The sequence below is a fragment of the Coptis chinensis genome, chromosome 5 (genome assembly GCF_015680905.1).
Source record: "Coptis chinensis isolate HL-2020 chromosome 5, ASM1568090v1, whole genome shotgun sequence".
NCBI classification, from domain to species: domain Eukaryota; kingdom Viridiplantae; phylum Streptophyta; class Magnoliopsida; order Ranunculales; family Ranunculaceae; genus Coptis; species Coptis chinensis.
The window spans coordinates 94,007,865-94,015,675 of record NC_141460.1 but is presented as its reverse complement, the minus strand read 5'-3'; the positions used below and the strand labels follow the sequence as shown (position 1 = coordinate 94,015,675).

The following is a 7,811-nucleotide window of genomic DNA, read 5'->3' as shown; positions in this document are numbered from 1 at the left end:
ACATTATAAGATTCGTTTAATTTATACTTTGTTTATATAATACTTGATATTGATTTTTTTTTTTTTTAAATAAACGTAGCTTACAGACGCGGCATCAACTTATGCGACTGCTACTGGGAAACCATGGCTATGGCAAGATTGTTATAATCTAGTCAAGCATACGCCAAAGTGGCAAAGAACTCAGTTACGCAAGGAAACGCTTGCTCCATGACCAAAGAAGAAAGCAAGATCCGGAGATCTTGAAGGTTTCGATTCTTCACCCTCAACCCCTTCAGCGCCCCACTCTAACCCTTCACCTTCATTGTACTAGGAATACGATCGTAGCAGTACCGAAGGTTTTTTGGAGAGGTCCTCGATTGGTAGAAAACAGAGCAAAGAAATTGAGAAGAACAAGAAAATTGCTTCTATTGTCGAGGATAATGTTGCATCCACTGCTAAAAATATGGATGAATTTCTTTAGGCTTTTAAAGAAAGCCGAAGACATAGAGAAGAGATTCTAGATGGGCAATTTCAAACTATGGTAAATTTGAAGCAAGAGAAGACACAAAAAAAGTTATTTTTGAAGCAAGAAAAACTCCGTGTTAGAGAGGAAGAAAATGAGACTAGGTTGTTGGCAATGTCACTCGACAAAGTCAATCCTCGTTTGCGAAGGGTTTTAGAGCTAAAACAAGAATTAATTGTAGCTAAATATGAAAAAAGGGAAGAAGCCAATGTTGAAGAAAATGATGACTGGCTTGATAACTAGAGTAATTCTAGTAGTATGTAATAAGGGTGATATGTAATAGTTGTATTTTGTTTAGTTATTTTTATTTTATATTTTTGCAATCATGTATTAGTTGTCGTTCTATTAATAAAAATTGTAATTCATTTGCTAAATCAAATTGATCAAATGAAGTAAATTAGAACTTATCAAAATGATCAAATAAACAATTCTAAATCACACAACATAATAATAATCGTCATACAACAAACTTAATATTATAAATCATCAAGTCCTCATTTCCTACATACGCCTCTTGTCACACCCCGAATTTTGACAGAATTCGGAAAAATAATAATTATTCCCGACTCTTCAATTTTCGAGGTGTGATGTACTCTCAACTTCCAAAAACCCATAAACAGCTTAAACATGCGGATAATTAAAAACCAATAAAAATTTTAACTTAAACAAAAGTCATCTTCATTACAAAAATTCACAAATAAGATTAGATTACAAATCTCTTTTCAATAACTCTTTATTTAAAATTATAAATGAAAATACAAATAACATTGTCTCAACTGAAAATCTATATCACCTCAAGGGAAAACAAAACCTATCTTGAAATGCGACGCTAACGCAAACCACAAGCAGCAACCAACCTTTTTCAACACTAAACCTGTCAAGACTTATCAACTATGTTCATTTAATGAACACACTCGATAAGCAAACATGCAAATCAGGTCAGCATTATAAAAATACTGGTGTGAGTAGCTCTAAAATACAATATATATTTATACATATATTTACACACTAAATAAGGCAGTTAGTTCCTCCACCGAGGCGCCTTAACATCCAACGAATAATACAACATCCTTAAGTACAATAATTAAGGCAGGTAGTTCCTCCACTGAGGCGCCTTAGTTTCCCAACAATAATACAAAGGCATTTAGTTCCTCCACCGAGGCGCATTAGGTTCTAAAAACTACTAACCAGCCAAGCATATTCTATACTTACCGCATTTCATGCTCAATTATAGAGTGGGTCGTCTCTACACAAGTCATTAGTTTGACCCACCCTTCTGGAAAACCATATACCATCATATATTTAAAGATATATCATTAACCAACATATTACCATAATTATATTATTTAAGGCTTTCTTTGCGTGTCCCTAAAATCACGTCATATCTATGTCTTACCTAGTTTCCCTGGCTACCACAATCGCTACCCAACGCCGAACATGTACATCCACACGCCTCCCCTCACATAATGAACCACTTCGTGCGTAACTACCCTGAGCGGGATGCCGCACACCAGGTAACCCTCACACGAAAGCCATTATGTAAGTACTGCCACTATTCGGCATAAAATATCGCGCGTCTTGTTCTAATTTTGCGAATGGAATAATCAAACTACCATTCAGCTACGCCAGAAGGGTCATTCAGCTTCACTGAAACACCAGAAGGGCCAATCACATTACTTACGCCAGAAGGGCCATTCAGATTCACTGAAGTGCCCGAAGGGTCAATCATATCACATACGCCCATCACTAGGGCCAAATCACATGAGTTGTGATAGCTAGGTTTTAGGATTTTCGTTACGTAATTTATTCAAGTGTCATACCTTTATATCTCGGAATAATTCTTATTCTATCCCATGCTAGTATACTTAATTGTACTGAAGCTCAACGTGTCTCGTTATAATACAATCCACATTATCACGTGCCAATACTATTCATTGCATGATATCCAAGTATCTCTATATCAAATCTCAAAACTTATTATTTCACGTGCCAATCATATATTGCACTACACCATATGGAATATCTCAAGCCTTCATACATACTACAATTCATTTAAGTAGCAACTCATAATAGTAATTAATCATGTAATGTATTCGTTCAATATATTTATGTGAACTAAATTCACCATCAGAGGCACGCATTATTTCCATTTGTGCACAATATAAATAGTATATAAATAATCAAAATATAAGTCCAAATATCACGCATAATTATTCGAGTCCAAATCACCAGTCAGGTCAAACTGATCAACCATCAAAAAGCCCAAAACTAAAGTCCATGAATCTGAGTCTATGTGTAGTTTAATTCTCATAAAAACGTATATATCTAAGTCTTATAAGAATTCCCCTCTTGTTACGTGCCAATATTTATATTCTTTACACACTACTCACGTCAAATCTTAATTAGATAATGACAAACATAGTTATACAATTTTCGACAATATTTTATTACTACATTTGTCCATATTCTTAAATATGTGAAAATCTGGAAAAAATCAACGGTCAACGATCAATGTCAAAGTTAGCCTGTCATTTCCATGTTCAACAGGTTCAGGGTCATAGCCATGGTTCATGGCTAAGGGCAAAGGTGCATGGCTCATGGGCTCATGACTAAGGTCATGGTTCGGACCTAACCAGCCAAGCCCATGACTCAACCAAATATCAAATAATGTTAGCTGGATCCACATAACAATAATGACCCAACCCTCAAAATAAAAGAAAACTGGCCCATGTATACAGAATTAGAACAGACCCCAACCAAAAATAGAACCGACCCAACTCAAAAGTTTAATATCGGCCCATCACTAACAAAATAGAACTGGCCCAAAGGAAGAACAACTAAGCCCAAGCCCAAAAATCTAAACTGATCTAGTGTATCTAAAATATGTCCGGGAGCACCGGATCGTGCTCTCGGTTGTCTCCCTCACCAGCCACCATGAGCTCCACCCACCGGCACCTCAAAATAACCGAAACAGTTCGGTTTGGAATCCCAACAAAAACCCAATAGAAAACTGACTCAAAATCCTCACAAACGAATTCCCAAAAACCAGTCCCAAAACCAACTTCATGACCCCTAAAAAGCCCCCACTCCTTCCACCAAATCTGTATTGCCCAGCAAGTCCCCCTGCACCATGACAACAAGGCATTGCTCCAAACCAACAACCAACTAAGTTCATTATTCCAACACTAATTGAAACTGCTGTCGCCGATGCATCTTTCAGGGAAAAGATCAGTAGACAATTTACAAACTGCAATCACTGAATTCAAAACTGAAAGTGGGATCCATGGTATTGCAGTGCGAATAAATCCAGTCTTCCAATCATCCCATGTAATCTTCACAACATGAATCTTAGAAGGACCAAATTTAAGTTGTTAAAAAAAACAAAGGGTCACATATAAAACAAAGCAATAAACCGAAAATGAATACCAAGAAAGCAACTGGAATTGCCGATAAGATACGCAATCTTCTTCCACGGCATCGTCTGCGCTGGTCTAGTTCTTCTGATTTAGTTAAATACTCAATCCCATCATTGTCATTCAACCAATGACCAACCGACAGATCCCACATTCTAAACAAACCAACAGTTTCAAAGAATTCAAATCGACAGTTCACACAACACAATCCAAAACAATCAATCAAATAAAATCACCCACTCAAACATTTAAACCCCCAATCAACAGTATGCATATACACAAATAGAGTCCGTTAATATTCAAATTATTTTTATTTTTATCAATGAAGATTTGGTTCAACTGTTACCATGAAAAAACATAACCTCATGGTTTCGACAGAGATTGTAAATTATACAGAACTTACGTAGTTCCGTGAATGTCTATAATATCAGTGAAAGAAAAAAATCTCTACTCACTTAATCAAAAGCTCCACGAATCTCTCCTAGTCCGAATTGTCGTGCTCCAACGCTCTTGCCAACGAGCTTTTATCTCCGCCTCTATTTTTTATTTTATTTTTATCTCCAAAACCCTATTCTCTAAAAAAATATGAATATATACTTGGGTTTGAAACCTAAGCCCAACACACACTCGGGCCCAGAAATCAGGCCCACATATCCCAAATCCAATCTAGCGAATTTTAAATAAATAATTAAATTAATTAATTAATAAATAAATACGTATTTTAAATACGGGCGTTACACCTCCTCTGCCGTGAACTCCTCCTCAACTGTCTTTGTGCTAAACTCTCTATCTGTCCATGTGATGAACTCACCCTTGTGCGATCAATCTGAGCCTGTAACTCATCAACCTGGCGTTGCAAATCGTCATAATCTATATGAGCCTGGGAAAGAAGTCTCTCTCTCTCAACACTGTAGGCGAATACCGAGGAGCGCATGCCATCATTTACACGAATGTTTGTCTCATATTCCATATGTAGCTCATCCTGAAATAATTATTCATTAATAATTTATGACATTTTCATAATAAACCAAAACCAATAAAAATAATTACCAAAGGTAGATGTCCAAGGTCAGGCTCTAATTGTACGACACAAGTGTCATCAATAGAAGAAATGGGATGGTAAATCGTCTGGCGCGGCTACTCGGATCACTCAAACTGAAAACCTAAGGCCACTTTGACTGAGGGGGATCTGGCGTTGGAACAAATGTGTGTACAGTTCCATGCTAAAACCTCGGCTGTGATAGTTGGCCAATCTGATATTCACGTCTGACACCCATTCTGTTAATCGTATGAATGTTGCATATACAGCCCACAGCTGGGAGCAAATGACCAATAGATATCTTAAACCAATAACGGTAATACTGCTCATAAGTCTGCAATGTAACTAGGCCAGAAGCTACTAACCAACTCCAATCCACGTTTCTTTCGATGACTTGATGTAAAGTCATGTCCTTAGCCTCTGATACATGGGTAGGCAGATCAAGGGGGATACCAAACCATGGTGTGAGCTGTTTGTAACATCTATCCCCTAAATACCACTCCATATCACTCCCACAAGTGAATACCATCCTCCTAAGAGAAATGAACAATGTGTATCTATTGTCATTCACATCGATGTGCACAGATGTCCACCAAGGCCTCCAAACAATAGAAGCATGTGTGCTAAGCTTGATCTGGGTTCGAACAGAAGTTATGTTATGACTGATCTCACTAGTCAGACGAGCTCGATGAGGTCCGTGCCAAGCTCTGAGCCTAGGCCTCTCATCGGTGTACTTTGTGAGGATAGGATTTGCAGTACGAAAATATTCATAAAACCATACCTCTAAAAGAATGACAAACCCTCCCATCTGGGGACTATTGACAACACCAGTATGCCGAGAAGCCCTATCTAAACAACCCAACAAATTACAGTATATGGCTCTACCAAAATCAATACCGCCCAACTCATGCAAGTGCTCAAAGTTGGCTAGATACCCCAAGTTAATCGTGGAATGGCCAGAAGGAAGAAACAAGAAGCCCATCAAATACATACAGAAAGTTCTTACATACTCATCAACATGTACTTGACCATCATCAGAATCAAGTGACAAATAATTTATTAAAAACTACAACCTATCATCATTCGTCAACGGTGTAATATATGCAGCCTTGATACCATAAATCCTAACACTAGCACTGTCATATGACTCCTCGGTCAGACAAGGGAAGAAAGTCATCATTTGGGCACAACTCTGAAATTTAGTGCTACATCTCAACGGCTTACCTACTCCTATACTCAAACTAGATATCATACAAAAATCTAGTGGAGTGAAGCCCAACTCTCCCTAAGGAAAGTGAAAAGTATGTGTACTATCCCACCATCTCTCAACTAAACCATTGATAACTCCCTGAATGTCAGTCTTACTGTAAGGTATGTCAACTAGATGACCGAAGGGAGTCGCTAGAATTGCATCTTTAACATGGTAAGTGCACCGACTTTTTTAATATTATCCCACCACGACTTAAACGATGTAGAGTGCACCGAACCCGATATATAACACATCTCTAATGTACGCAAAATGAAACTATTTTTTTTAAATGTACGTATTTAACTACTACTACAACTAATATATGAAATTAAAATACATATATGTTGTTCAAGAACAACTCTTGAGACATGATTATCATGAAACCTCCTAGACACCGGTCTAAGATGGCTGAAATCCATAGCCTCAGCAGGAAATTCAAAATCGACTTACTAATATTGAAGCAGCAATAGATCGTCCGGCTTAGCTCCTTGATTTTCAGCTCCAGACCTGCTTTGTTCATCATCTAGATCACCCATAGGATTGCTCCAAACCAATGCACTATTACCACTATTTTGATCTTCTTTACCGTTACCAATCCATCTTGTTTAGTTATTATAGACGTATTCGTCATCGAAATCTATTTTTTTGTTAGAACTAGAGAAACTATATTGAAAACTACAAATATGTGAAATGACAAAAGTCCGACTATCGAGCGACATTTAAACAAGTATAGCACACGACATTGGTAATGTCATGCGATAGTACTAATGACGTGGTAATGTCACGCGTGGTAGGGCTTACAATTACATTTGCGATCGATATTTGCGACCACTTAGAGTTGGTCAAAATTTGTATCCAGTTTCTCCAAATTTCGTCTTCAAATTTGAAGGAAATACTACCACCACCTAGAAATGCTCTTAGTAGCTACTCTAGAAGCACACTTTAATAAGCCATTAAGACAAGCTAGCCATGTAGGTGCCTAGAGTCTAGAGAAAAACATTTGAGCGACATCTGAAATCGGGTGGCTTAACCGCTTAAGAACTTGTATGTGTTTGGGCCTCAATGCCAATGAGACCAGATCCCATCATGGCCAACCCGCACGTAATCTAATACGGCCTGTATAACTGAACCATAAAGGCCCAAAAGAACCCAAAGTCTAATTCTGGGCCGCCTTCAAAAAATTTCGAAAGGAGAATGTTAATTAGCAGCCCTGTGCCTGTGTTGCACTTTTTCAGGATTTTTTTTTAAAAAAAAGAAACTCTCTAGTTTTAATTTATTAGTATATAGCCTGTGTCGTACCGCCCGTACGGCACTAAAAAACCCTTACCAAATCCCGATTAAAAAAACTCCAATCGAAGTCCATTAGAAATTCGACAAAAAAATCCAACCGAAGCCTACTAAAAGTCCAGCAGCATTTGTTGACTTCAATAATAATGCAATACTCTTGTTCCATACTATTGAAAACGACCCACACCTTATAAGCTCTACGATTCGCCACGTCATAAGCTAGATCCAAAGGTTAAGGGGTGGTGTTGGATGTCCAGCACCACCCTAATTTGTTATATAGATATTCAAACAGACAATAAACCATGTTTCATTTTTTGTGTG

At 37.6% G+C, this 7,811-nt stretch overlaps 1 pseudogene; it reads right to left on the bottom strand.

Moving 5' to 3' along the window:
- Positions 1–3,458: 3,458 nt before the first annotated feature.
- On the bottom strand, positions 3,459–4,885 carry LOC147500295 (molybdate transporter 2 pseudogene; annotated as a pseudogene).
- Positions 4,886–7,811: the final 2,926 nt, after the last annotated feature.